This window comes from Lolium rigidum, chromosome 7 (genome assembly GCF_022539505.1).
Source record: "Lolium rigidum isolate FL_2022 chromosome 7, APGP_CSIRO_Lrig_0.1, whole genome shotgun sequence".
NCBI classification, from domain to species: domain Eukaryota; kingdom Viridiplantae; phylum Streptophyta; class Magnoliopsida; order Poales; family Poaceae; genus Lolium; species Lolium rigidum.
Window position 1 is genome coordinate 288709846 of NC_061514.1, and position 14170 is coordinate 288724015.

At 50.4% G+C, this 14170-nt stretch overlaps 1 pseudogene; it reads right to left on the reverse strand.

The window, feature by feature from the left end:
• Nucleotides 1-2028: 2028 nt before the first annotated feature.
• LOC124672941 lies at nt 2029-4213 on the reverse strand (annotated as a pseudogene).
• Nucleotides 4214-14170: the final 9957 nt, after the last annotated feature.

Consider the following 14170-nt stretch of genomic DNA (forward strand, 5'->3'; position numbering starts at 1 on the left):
GATAAATAAAATCAAAGATACATATGGTCACAATATCCCTAACATAGATACAAATTCATTCATACATTGTAGTAGTGATGAAGTGATATTGGACCTCTTGTTCCATATCTCAATACAAACTACATCACGAATGTGAATGTTTTGTTGTCAACTTCTTTTAAGTGCAAACCCCAACTAAAAGGTTGGTGTAAGTAATATCCTCTGATATATTTAAGGCACACATATTCTTGATTAATTCTCTTAGGAATATCAAGATTTGACCATCATGTAATCTACATTAGCTATTATTACCCGATCCCGAAAATGCCATATCATAGACTGAATTCAATGAAAGAGTCTTCTAAAATAAGAATACAAAATAGACTCTAACAGCTTCATATAATAATTGAACACATTCAAGATCATGTGGTTAAGATTCAACAGAATCACCCACCATTATCTATCAGATAATACCACTTGTATTGCTCAAATGCATCAGGGTTAAATTAATATCTTTCAAACTAGGGAGATAAACACTTTGCAAACATATCATGTGAAAATCTAACAGATTTATTCACAGTGTTTTACAGATTCCCACACTCATGAATTTAAGTTCATGGATTGGTGTGAGACAACTTTTAGATTTGCAAAGTTCAGGGGGAGTAAACCTCCCAAATTATAACCCGGTGATGATCATTAGATCATATATATTGTACTCTTTTTCCCTTAATGAGTTTTCCCTAATGGTTTCTCATAAAAGGTTTTTAATGAGACAATATAAATATAAGTGTCTAGATATGTCACATTGCTTTCTCCTTATTTTTTCCCTATTGGGTTTTAAAGGAGTTTTCGGTGGCACATCATATTGCACTTTTTGCAATATTTATATGTCGTACCTCCTATTTTCCCCACTGGGTTTTTTTAAAGGAAGTATATAAGGCATATTTATTGTTCTCCAAACTCATTCGTGAGGTTTTTCCCTTCTCTAAGGTTTTCTCATATGAGTTCTCATGGAGACAACAATCTTTACATGTTGTACTATTTTCTCCTTATTTTTCCCAAAGGGTTTAAAGGAGTTTTAACAACATATCAAATACAACTCTCCTCATATTTTTCCCACAGGGTTTTTGGGGGAGACATTTTAAAGATGATGACTTTCAAGATGATGAATATTTACAAAAAGCACCATTATTTACAAGGACATCCTCATATATAAGCAAGAAGACTTTCAAGACTATGCGAGAAGATCTTGAAGATTACACAAGAGATTTTTAAGAAACAGCGTTGTCCAAGGGGGAGTGTTAGAAGTAGGATAGCTTTGGTACTAAGCTAATTAGGCAGTTATTAAGATTAGCTTAGGTCCTAAGCTAAGTAGTCAGTTAGTTTTGTCCAAACGCTGTAATACCGAAGAGGTGCCTTTGTAACCGCCTTATTGGCGTCTGTTCGGTGGGTATATATACCCCCAACAATCATCAATGAAACATCACTTGATTCTCTCAATCATTAGTTCCTAAACACTGATGACACTTGTAATCAACCATTGCACTGGTTGCGTGTGGGTCTTAAGAACAATCAGAATGACACAACCAAAGAGCTCGTAAAACACACGTCAGTGGATGAATTTGCAGCGGGATTGTGGCCAAGCAATTGCTCATTGTGCAACATTTAAAACATGGTCTTGGTATTATACAACACATGATCCATATTTAATTTATGGTATGTTTATGATATCAAATTATAAATGTTGAAAATCTTATCTATTTACATAAACATGACATTTTTTTAGTAACCATTTCTACGAGATTTCCTGTCAACCACTCCTCTTCCAGCAGCAGCTATATGTCGCTAGATTGAATATTGCTTACATCTGATTATTTATCAAGTACCCACATTATATCTTCTTACAATTTATGTTGTCAATTCAGAAAAGCTGAGTTTGTAAACAAGATTGCATTGCCCTTTCGGTTCTTCACCATACTGCTGACATTTTTTTTTTTGCTATTCCAACTTCTGGCAATACTTCTGCATATATCATCTACTTGGACGCAGTCACCGTGGTGAAATGCGCACCCGAAGATTGTATCTCCTCGTGGCAGCCGATGCTGTGAGTGAATTTTCGCTGAGTTCTTCCTGGAAAAGGTGATTCTTCCCGTAGATGCCATATTTGGGGAGCATGAAATCCGGATCGATTTCACTGTCCACTTCTTCCTCTAGCTCATCAAAGACCCACGAGTAGTCACTGAGGCTTTTCTCGTCATCATCACTGCCTGTGCTCCATGGGCACATCTTGTCTCCTGGACCAGAGCAAGAGCGTGTTAAAGCTTTTGGGTGAAAATTCGTACCAGAACCACGGTTCAAAATTCAAAGAGCAGTTGGCGGCAAAGGGACTGATGAAAGGTAAAGGCGATTTCATCTCAATTATGTACTAGTAGCTCACCGGCATTGTTGTCCTCAATTGTCCGGACCTTCTCCACCAGCGTCTGGAGCAGCAGATGGTTCAGCACCTCATAGTCCCTGCAGCAAAAGAAATGGGCACTCAGATAACCGCAATGTGATGTGCAATTTAGTAAAAGATTGTGATGATCGCCATACTTGAAGGCGAAGACGGCGTGCAGGATCTGGGCAGCTGCGGCGGCGAGGAACAATGACCGGAGCAGCAGCACCTTGGACACGATCCCAAACGGTTTGGTGATGTCGTCGTCGGCGCTGAACCTGATGAGCATGACCTCCACCGCGAGCGTGATGCACAGACCTGATTTGGTTAGCAGGAAACACATGAAACATTTATAATTTTCAGAATTCAGCATGGTGTCTGCCAAAAAAAAAAAATCAGTCTGAAGATGTTACCAAAGTAGAGGTGTCCTCTGATGGCGAAAGTCTGCTTGGCGCTGGTGAGGAGGTAGAGGAGGAAGACGACGCAGGAGTAGAAGAAGAATGCCTTGATGAAGCGGGACTCCACCAGGATGGCGTTGTGGAGCACGTAGAGCTTGTCCAGCGCCGCGAAGATGTTCGCCTGCTTGGCGCTGAACTCTTCCTGAGCTTTAAGGATGGATTCGGAGTTGTGCATGAGGTGGTCGTGCGCCTGCCGGAGCTGCTCCTGCCGGGCCAGCAGCTCCTCCTGCTACTGCCGCCCGAAGCTTGCCAGCTTGTGCATCATCTCCTTGCCCTCATGGAGCGCCCGCGCCTGGAAGACCCGGAGCTCCGCCAGGCCATTCATTGCCGTCAACTGCCCGTCCAGCAGCTCTTTCTGATTCTCCAGCGACCGGCCGGTGGCGTTACTGATCGCCTCCGCCGTCCTCTGCAGTCCCTCCATCTTCGCCGCCATGGCGTCCCCGACGAGCCTGACCTCCCTCTCGATCCCCGCCGCCTCCTCCTTCAGCCTCACCATCTCCTCGCCGAGCCTCGCGTACTCCTTCTCCACCCTTGCCATGCCGGCGTCGATCCGTTCCCGCATTTCCTCCTGCCCTTCCCCGAGCGCCGCCTGCGCGGCCGCGATCTGCCTGGACTGCTCGGCGATCGCCGCGGACTGCTCCAGCACGTCGCCGATCCGGGTCTTGATGCTGTTGGACGCCGCGGTGAGGTTCTCGGTCTGGGACACGATGGAGGCCATGGAGCCGTGGAGCTTGGTCGAATCCTGGATGATCTGCCCCGACCTCTCCTCGATCGTGGACAGCTTCTCGCTCGCCGCCGTCGCCGACCGCGACAGGTCGTTCACCAGCCTCTCCGTGTTCTGCTTGAACGCCTCCGCCTGCAGCTGGTGGCAGAGGGTGTTCGTCTCGAGGAAGAACTCGAGGAAGACCTTGCCCTCGGACTCGGAGAGGCGCTTGCGGCAGTGCACCATGCTGGAGCGGTCGTCGCACCGCGGCAGCGGCTGGAGGCCGGAGTCCTCCTGGAAGCAGCCGCTGAGGCGCCACGCCAGCCTCGACTGCCGCTCCTTGTCGGCCATGATGTCGGCGCAGCTCGCGAACAGGCCGCGGTACGCCTCGCTCCAGCAGGTGCCGGTGGCGGCGATCTTGCGCCGCGCGCCGTCCAGCAGCTTGAGCCCCCTCGGGTCTCTGCCGGCGCCGCCGCCGTCGATCGAGAAGTCGGCCACCGCGCCGTCGAGAAGCAGCTGCGGCGGCGCTGACGCGGGTTTAGAGGAGGAGAAGAGGCTCCATGCACTGGCCGCGGGGCACAGCGAAGATAAGATCGCCAGCGCCACAGCAACGAGAAGGAGATGCCCTGTGCTTCTCATCTTCAAATTGTTCTACGATTCTGATGGTACGCCCTGGATGATTCTGAGAGTAATCAGCTGGCCTGCATTGCGAATGTTGGTGAGGATTAGACGATTAGTGCTTTGTGGAATGCAAAACACACGCGCAATTAAATTGAGCTGTACTACAATGTGCACATGAATCACATAACTAGGAAGTGTTAAAGCCCGATTAATACATGCAGACTGTCCCGTGTCTTTCGTGTTAATTGTACGCGGTGAATATAAAGACGCGAAGCTGTAAATTATCGGTGACATTGATGCATGCCTGAACTGAAAACCGCAGGATCACAAATTGACAACTAGTCAGAGATGCCTGAATTGTAAAATTCTATTATCTCACGCGCTATTTTTTTTAAATGCAAGCTGTGAGCTAATGAATGATCTGTGACATAGATGCATGCCTCCTTAAGTTAGAACTGCAGGATCAAAAATTCAAAACTTGTCAAAATGTCTGAATTGGAAATGTCTTAATCTTTACTGTCACAATTATGAAAGTGCAAGCTGTGAACATAAGTGAATCGCCTGAACTGAAAACTGCAGGATAACTGGCAACCTAGCTAGCAGCGTCAATTAATTGTGATCTCTGGAGGCTGCCGCCATAGCTTGCACAGAAACAATGAATCAATTGCAAGCTGAAATTAGGAGAAGCAACCCATACATCGAAAGATATAATCTTCCCTTAGCAATCCAGCCCTGAATTAAGCACCAAGAATTAAACATTTTTTTAGTTCTGTTAAGGTGAGGATTAAATTAGGTCAGTCGGTTAGGCACAATGCAAGCTGATCGCAAATTCGCAACAGGCCGGTGAAAGGGTTGATCCCTCTTCTCCATCGGCGACTCCCACCAGGTAAACTCGCCTTCACATCTTCAGTGCCGCTGTCTGTGCCCTAAACCCCAATGAAAAGAATGGTGACTGGTGATCAGGCCTAAGCCCACTACAGGAAAATCAGGCGCTGCCGTGCAGCATATCATTGCCGTGAGGCACCGCACGGCAAAGAATTCTTTGCCGTGCGCCGCAAGAGGCACGCACGGCAAAGAATATGTGCACGGCAAAGTTAAAGGGCGGCGCACGGCAAAGATAAAGAGCACGGCAACCTCACCCATGCCGCACGGCAACGTTCCCTCGCACGGCAAAGTTCCTCAAACGCGCACGGCAAAGAAAACATGACGGCAAAGCCAACAGAGGCCGCACGGCAAAGAAACTGTGCTCGGCAAAGGACTGGGACATTGCCGTGGGCCTCCCTTTGCCGTGCGGCCAGATAAAATGCACGGCAAAGACGCCTTTGCCGTGCACTCCTTCTTTGCCGTGCGCCATACTTCATTTTATTTGTTTTTCTTTCTATTTTATTTCATCTAATACTTATATTTATTTTTTTATTAGTTTTACTTTTTGATGACTATTTATTAGTGTTACTTAAGACAATGTGCAATACAAAATTAATCTCCATGCTCATCCCCCACAAATATGAGGGTTCCGGTGCTCCGGCGGCCGTCCCCCTCCTTCCCCCCAAAACAGCGGGACGGCGGGTCTACCCCCGTTGATTTCTCCGCGCGAGGGTGCACAATGTACTTTTTCATTCTCTTAGGTTTGTTAGGGTAGGTTTTAGGTCCAGTTGCAAGTTTTGGTTGCATTTCGGTGCTCCGGGGGTCATTCCCCCTAAAAACGGTCGTCTGTGGGCCCGGATGGTCTACCCCTAGATTTCTCCGCGCGAGGTTCCACCAATATACCTTTTCATAGGTTTAGGTTTGTTTAGTCCATGGACATATGGAAAACCATGTGTGGCACCCTTTGGCACAGTCTAGCCCCCGATATACCCGCGGCGGGACACTTCACCGTACACGTCCGGGAATCCGTTAAGTGTTATCGCCCGAAGGTGAGGGATGTCAGACCGGGGATCCATGCCATGCACCATTTGGTGAATTACACCTAGCATCACACTTTGACACATATCATAGGTCCACATGCAAGGTTTGGTGGGGTTCCGGTGCTCCGGCGGTCGTTATCCCCTCCTCCCCCCAAAACAGCGGAACGCGTGCCCCGGCGGGTCTACCCCCCTAGATTTCTCCGCGCGAGGGTGCACCAATGTAACTTTTCATTATTTTAGGTTTGTTTAGTACATATACACATGGAGAACCAAAGATTGGGACCCTTTGGCACATATACCAGCGAGCTAGAGCCATTATCACACGATCGACGGTGTGCACGATCTCTCGGTTAGGGTTAGGGTGTAGGGTTAGGGCTAGGGTTTAGGGGCTAGGGCTAGGGTTTAGGTTAAAGGGTAAGTATTTATGGTTAGGTTTAGGTTTAGGGTTTAGGGTTAGGGTTAGGGTTTATGATGCATGCTTCGCAGCTCCGGCGTCGTGGTTTAGGGATTTAGAGGGGTTTAGGGCTCGAAGCCTCCCCGGCTTAGGGTTTAGGGTTTAGGGGAGCTACTTTTGCACCATTAGACCTTGCACCACACTTTGACACATATCATAGGTCCACATGCAAGGTTTGGTGGGGTTACGGTGCTCCGGCGGTCGTTATCCCCCTCCTCCCCAAAACAGCGGAACGTGTGCCCCGGCGGGTCTACCCCCCTAGATTTCTCCGCGCGAGGTTCCACCAATATACCTTTTCATAGGTTTAGGTTTGTTTAGTCCATGGACATATGGAAAACCATGTGTGGCACCCTTTGGCACAGTCTAGCCCCCGATATACCCGCGGCGGGACACTTCACCGTACACGTCCGGGGAATGCGGTAAGTGTTATCGCCCGAAGGTGAGGGATGTCGGACCGGGGATCCATGCCATGCACCATTTGGTGAATTACACCTAGCATCACACTTTGACACATATCATAGGTCCACATGCAAGGTTTGGTGGGGTTCCGGTGCTCGGCGGTCGTTATCCCCTCCTCCCCCCAAAACGAGCGGAACGCGTGCCCCGGCGGGTCTACCCCCTAGATTTCTCCGCGCGAGGGTGCACCAATGTAACTTTTCATTATTTTAGGTTTGTTTAGTACATATACACATGGAGAACCAAAGATTGGGACCCTTTGGCACATATACCAGCAGCTAGAGCCATTATCACACGATCGACGGTGTGCACGATCTCTTGGTTAGGGTTAGGGTGTAGGGTTAGGGCTAGGGTTTAGGGGCTAGGGCTAGGGTTTAGGTTAAAGGGTAAGTATTTATGGTTAGGTTTAGGTTTAGGGTTTAGGGTTAGGGTTAGGGTTTATGATGCATGCTTCGCAGCTCCGGCGTCGTGGTTTAGGGATTTAGAGGGTTTAGGGCTCGAAGCCTCCCCCAGTTTAGGGTTTAGGGTTTAGGGGAGCTACTTTTGCACCATTAGACCTTGCACCACACTTTGACACATATCATAGGTCCACATGCAAGGTTTGGTGGGGTTACGGTGCTCCGGCGGTCGTTATCCCCCTCCTCCCCCAAAACAGCGGAACGTGTGCCCCGGCGGGTCTACCCCCCTAGATTTCTCCGCGCGAGGTTCCACCAATATACCTTTTCATAGGTTTAGGTTTGTTTAGTCCATGGACATATGGAAAACCATGTGTGGCACCCTTTGGCACAGTCTAGCCCCCGATATACCCGCGGCGGGACACTTCACCGTACACGTCCGGGAATACGGTAAGTGTTATCGCCCGAAGGTGAGGGATGTCAGACCGGGGATCCATGCCATGCACCATTTGGTGAATTACACCTAGCATCACACTTTGACACATATCATAGGTCCACATGCAAGGTTTGGTGGGGTTCCGGTGCTCCGGCGGTCGTTATCCCCTCCTCCCCCAAAACGAGCGGAACGCGTGCCCCGGCGGGTCTACCCCCTAGATTTCTCCGCGCGAGGGTGCACCAATGTAACTTTTCATTATTTTAGGTTTGTTTAGTACATATACACATGGAGAACCAAAGATTGGGACCCTTTGGCACATATACCGGCAGCTAGAGCCATTATCACACGATCGACGGTGTGCACGATCTCTTGGTTAGGGTTAGGGTGTAGGGTTAGGGCTAGGGTTTAGGGGCTAGGGCTAGGGTTTAGGTTAAAGGGTAAGTATTTATGGTTAGGTTTAGGTTTAGGGTTTAGGGTTAGGGTTAGGGTTTATGATGCATGCTTCTGCGGCTCCGGCGTCGTGGTTTAGGGATTTAGAGGGGTTTAGGGCTCGAAGCCTCCCCGGTTTAGGGTTTAGGGTTTAGGGGAGCTACTTTTGCACCATTAGACCTTGCACCACACTTTGACACATATCATAGGTCCACATGCAAGGTTTGGTGGGGTTCCGGTGCTCCGGCGGTCGTTATCCCCCTCCTCCCCCAAAACGGCGGAACGTGTGCCCGGCGGGTCTACCCCCTAGATTTCTCCGCGCAGGGTGCACCAATGTAACTTTTCATAGGTTTAGGTTTGTTTAGTCCATGGACATATGGAAAACCATGTGTGGCACCCTTTGGCACAGTCTAGCCCCCGATATACCCGCGGCGGGACACTTCGGCGTACACGTCCGGAGAATGCGGTAAGTATTATCGCCCGAAGGTGAGGAATGTCGGACCGGGGATCCATGCCATGCACCATTTTGTGAATCACACCTTGCATCACACTTTGACACATAGAATAGGTCCACATGCAAGGTTTGGTGGGGTTCCGGTGCTCCGGCGGTCGTTATCCCCCTCCTGGCCTCCCCCCAAAACAGCGGAACGTGTGCCCCGGCGGGTCTACCCCCCTAGATTTCTCCGCGCGAGGGTGCACCAATGTAACTTTTTAATTCTTTTGGTTATGATTTAGGGTTAGGGTAAGGTTTAGGGTTAAGGGTTATGGTTAGGGATTTCGGGTTGATCTGCAACTCCCGCGTTAGCAATTGAAGTTGCGTCTACCCCCTTGATTTTTCCGCGTGAGGTGAACCGGATTGAATCACATATTTATTGAAAAGCATGGGACATATATTATTACATAATACACATTTTGAAAAAACAAGTTTAATATAAATTTTAAATAAAACTTAATGTTATCGATAATTAAAATGGTAAAAATAAAAAATCCTTTGCCGTGCGTAAGCCCACGGCAAAGAACTCACCGCACGGCAAAGGGTCCTTTGCCGTGCGCTTCTCCCTTTGCCGTGCGCTTCTCCCTTTGCCGTGCGTAAGCCCACGGCAAAGAACTCTGCCGCACGGCAAAGCGCCCCTGCCGCACGGCAAAGGCACTGCGCACGGCAAAGCCACTTTCACTTAACCCTAAACGTCGATCCGACCAGGTGTGTTTACGGCCAATCGAGCACGCGCCCGCACCCCGCCTCCTCCCACGCGCCAAGCGCCGCCGCCCACCTCCTGCTCTCCTCCGCCCCTCCGGCCAGCCGCCGTCGCCGGCCCCCACCGCCCACGCCGCCGCCGCTGGCTGGCCCCACCCGCCCACGCAGCCGCCGCCGGCCTCCTCCCACGCCGCCGCCGCCGGCCTCCTCCCCCCCCTCCCACGCAGCCGCCGCCGGCCTCCTCCTCCCACGCAGCCGCCGCCGGCCCTCCTCCTCCCACGCAGCCGCCGCCGGCCTCCTCCTCCTCCTCCCACGCAGCCGCCGCCGGCCCTCCTCCTCCCACGCAGCCGCCGCCGGCCTCCTCCCGTGCTTCAAGGTAACGCACCGTCCGGGTTTTTTTCTGCCACGGTTAGGGTTTGTTAGGGTGCGTTGCCGTAGGCTCCGGTTTACCCTCCCTCGGTATCCGACCCGCGCAAATTGCCGCCGCCGAGAAGGGGAAGCAAATCCAGCTCGAGGGACGCATTTCGGCGGGAATTCCGGCTCCTCGTCGGTCGTTGCTAGCTCGTAGTGGAGTGGAGTGGACACCGCAGCCGCGGCGTTCGCTGTCACGTGGTCGGGGTGATTGGGGTTGGGGTTCTGTCGGCCCGGTTCGGTAGGGGCTGCTATTTTCGTGGGGGTAACGGGCGCAATTCTGCTGCCAGCGGGCGTGCCCTCGAGGATTATTCTTTAGATTTTGCCGTGATCGGTGGTTTTAGCCGCCGGGGAGGATCTAGCAGGGTGTCCTTGAGTTGGGCATATGACTGCGTATGGAAAGCTTCCAATTCCAACTTGGGAGCCCGCCGCCGCCCGCGGTGAGAATTTTGTGTGTGCGAGTGAAGGCTATTTTACCTTGGCATTGTCTTCTCATGGCATGCACTACGAGGCACGTATTCAATGCGTCCGCGACTGGCACGCCGACCGCTTCGTCCACATGAGTAAGGAGGACGCTCGCGACACGCTCATGCAGCCGTGGCAGTACTTGCAGGTATTTGCATTTATGTGTTATTGATTTCTTTATCGCCATGTAGTTTATTTTACCATAATGGGTTTATCTTGTGCATGTAGAACCCTCCTCGGTACGTCGGCAACGACGATAGGTGCTTTCGTGCGATGGTCATGTGGTGGACATGCCCCCGGTACCTCAAGAAGCACGAGGAGGGCAAGGCGAAGCGGGCAGAGATGCGAGGTGGATCGCATATCCAAGGCAGCATCCCCATCTCTCTTCACCTGCGAAGGAGGTGAGCAAATTAATGGTTCCTTCATTCTTTGAATTCATGTTATATATTTGTTAACTCCGCAAGGGTGTGCCACTTCACTCAATTACATGTTCTCTTTTGCAGGAAGTCAGGACAGGAGCGAAGCCTAACGTCTTTGCCGTGCTAAAGAAGATGAAGCAAAGGAAGACGCCTGATCCTGAGACGGGGTCCGCCGTGTGGCTTAACCCGCAATGCGAGACCCAGTGCACGTCGTATGTCTCCAAGTTCAAGCGGAAGTACGGCGAGGAGGCCAACCCAGAGGCCGAGGACTTTGACCCGAGGTCGCGGTGCTTGCGGGAGAAGGCTTGAAGCATGGCCGCCTATGGTTTGGTGACGGGTGCGTCGACCCGAGCGAAGGTTCCCTCTCTCCGCCGGATCCGTCGTGGTCGTAAGAGCGGCCAGCCCGAGGTAGAGCCCCGGCCACGGGCTTCGGATCTAGCTGTCGAGCGGTTACGGGTATGTTCTTCCTCGAGCCTCTATATTTCCTTTACATGCTTTCCATTGAAATGTTAATGACATCGCGGCAACACAACGTAGGAGGAGATGGCAGCGAAGGAGCAGGCGGCCCAGGAGCACGCACGGAACATGGAGCGGCAGATTCTGGAGTACCGAGCAGCAGCAGACACAGATGATGCAGCAGATGCAACAGCAGCAGCAGATGATGCAGCAGCAGCAGGCACAGATGAGCTGGCTGATGAGCCAGACGGTTCTGACTTCTCCACCGGGGAGTCTTCCTGCTCCTCCACCTTACTCCATGCCGTGGATGCCGCCACCGCCCACTCAGACCCCGGGGACACCTATCACCGTCAACAACATGAACATCATCCGGAGCATGAACCTCGGTGAGTCCTCCTACGCTTGTGCCCAACCCGCTACTTGTGCTTGTTCAAGTGTTCAATATGCAAATGCATGTTCATTCCATAAACCTTCTTATAGATTTTATGTCACAAGGCAATGACAATGAGGCCGGCGGAAGTGGAGGAGGACAAGGTTGATGGCATGGTCTTCGTGCACTTTGTCGGATTGTATGCTTGTAATGGATTGTAATATTGGACATTGCACTATGGACTCTATGTAACTTGTGTGGATGGACTATGGACTCTATGTAATGCATGAATATGTGTGTTTGATGTATTGGTGGTGTTCCCGTAGTGTTTGGTGATGTTATGTTGAAGATTATATGAGTATATGCTTTATTGTCAATTGCTATATTTGAAATGCAGGGAATAAGCAAAAAACAGCAAAAAAATGAAAAAAACAGGGCCCTTTGCCGTGCGTGTGCACACGGCAAAGGACATTTGGTCACTTTGCCGTGTGCACACGCACGGCAAAGGGGCCACGTGGCGGCAGCCTGTAGACCTGGGAGGTCCTGGGGGGTGTGCTGCAAAGCACTTTGCCGTGCGAGGCGGCGCACGGCAAAGCGTGCGCACGGCACAGAGTAGCCGCACGGCAACGTATGCGCGCACGGCTAAGTGTTGGCCGCACGGCAACGTACGCGCGCACGGCAAAGCCCCCAGCGCACGGCAACGCAGTGCCGCACGGCACAGACTTTGGCGCACGGCAGAGAACTGAGCGCACGGCAGAGGGCTTTGCCGTGCAAAACGAGCACGCGCACGGCAACGTTGGCTTTGCCGTCGCTACCTTTGCCGGGCAAACTTTACCGTGCGCACGCGCACGGCAAAGCCTTTGCCGTGCGTATAGGTGTCTTTGCCGTGCAAAGTGGCGCACGGCAACGCCCCGTTCTCCCGTAGTGGCCATTACGAGAACCAACAGCATCGCAATAGCGAAACTGAGCAGTTCATATCATCCGTGAGTGCATGGATCCGCGTCGACTCGACAGATTCATCCTCTGCGTAAGCATAGATCGTGGGAAGAAACAGAAACAGAGCAGTAACGTATAAACCAGTTACGGCATCTGAGACGTACGTTCGGCTGCGGCGGTTCCGGCCGGCTCGCCTCGAACTCGACCGTCTCCTCTGCAAACCTTCCCGCTGCCGGAGACGAAAGAGGGAGAGCGCGGACTGGATGAGGAAGAAGAAGAGGAAGGCGGAAGGGCCAATCCTGAGCCGTATTTATAGCTGGGGATTGCGGAGGGTAGCGCATTCTCGTTTCGTTGGCGCCAAGAAAGGAAGGCAAATCGGGAGAAGTCGGTTCGGCTGGGGAGATCTGAGCCAACTCGCCGCAGCCACGGGTTAAGTCGGTGACGACGCGGCGGGTGTCCGATGAGCGGGGCCTCGGAACGCTGACTGCTCCACCGTGTAAAACTACTGTACTCTCCTACGCGCAGTCGTGGCCTCGTCGGTTCATTTGCGCCGGCAGGAAGATCGAACCAGCGTCCCGCGTGTCTTCTAGTAATAAACATGCATACGAATTTCCTCTTAACTAATGAATGCAAGTTTTTGTGTTGAATGAGAAGATTACATACAGTAATGTACATCAAATTTTAGTCTCAAGCGCGTGAAGATGCACCCGACATCGCTGATCTCATTGTCCCAAATGTGATACCCTGTTATTATAACTAGATGATGCCCCGCGCGTTGCTGCGAACACCATCAATAATTTTATAAAATAACATTTCAAGGAATATTTTAGGAATAGAAGTGCACAATGCAATATAAAATGAATAGTAAATGCGTGACTATACAAAAACAAATTGCGTTCCCACATATTAATAGTGCTTGTACAAAAAAGAAGTTTGCACTCTCAATTAGTTGAGTTGTACTAACATCCAACTCCATACAGGAACTTGGTAGATCATAGCTATAGCCCATAGGCGAAGGTCCACAAAGTTCATCAATAGAACGGATGTCAAATCCTGAAAATACGATGATCCAATAATGATGGAAATTAAGTACAGCCCGAGTGCGTATTTGATTAGTCAATAGAGTCTAGATACACAATTCATGAATAAGGAAACTAACACATTAATGCTTGCTAATTTTGTTGATGATTTAGCGTGCAAGCTGCTTTCTCTGCTAATGGAGGCGGAATGGACAATAAATATCTTGTGTGTTCCATGCTCTCACGCTCACCCATAAACCTAGTGATGATTGTGAGATGAAGTTGGACCATTTGGAATTCCTTAGGATTCTTGAATATGGAAAACCATGATTGATCTCAGTTGTACTTAGCAATATGGAGACGGAGAGAGAGACATGGGCGCCTAATCGCCATGATGCATTGTTAACATGAAATCGGTACTTGCCGACTTGCCGTTCCTGTAAACTTCTGTTCATCTTCCTGAAACGTGCAACTGGTGATCTCTGAAATGGTGATCTGAAAAGAAATCCAACTCTGAATAGTAGTCTTTCCTTCACGGGGCAAGACTTGGGAGATCACACAAAAAGGGAATCAGCCATGCCATGCTCGAGCCCCCTATAACATAAACCATTACAGGAACATGTGGAGAGC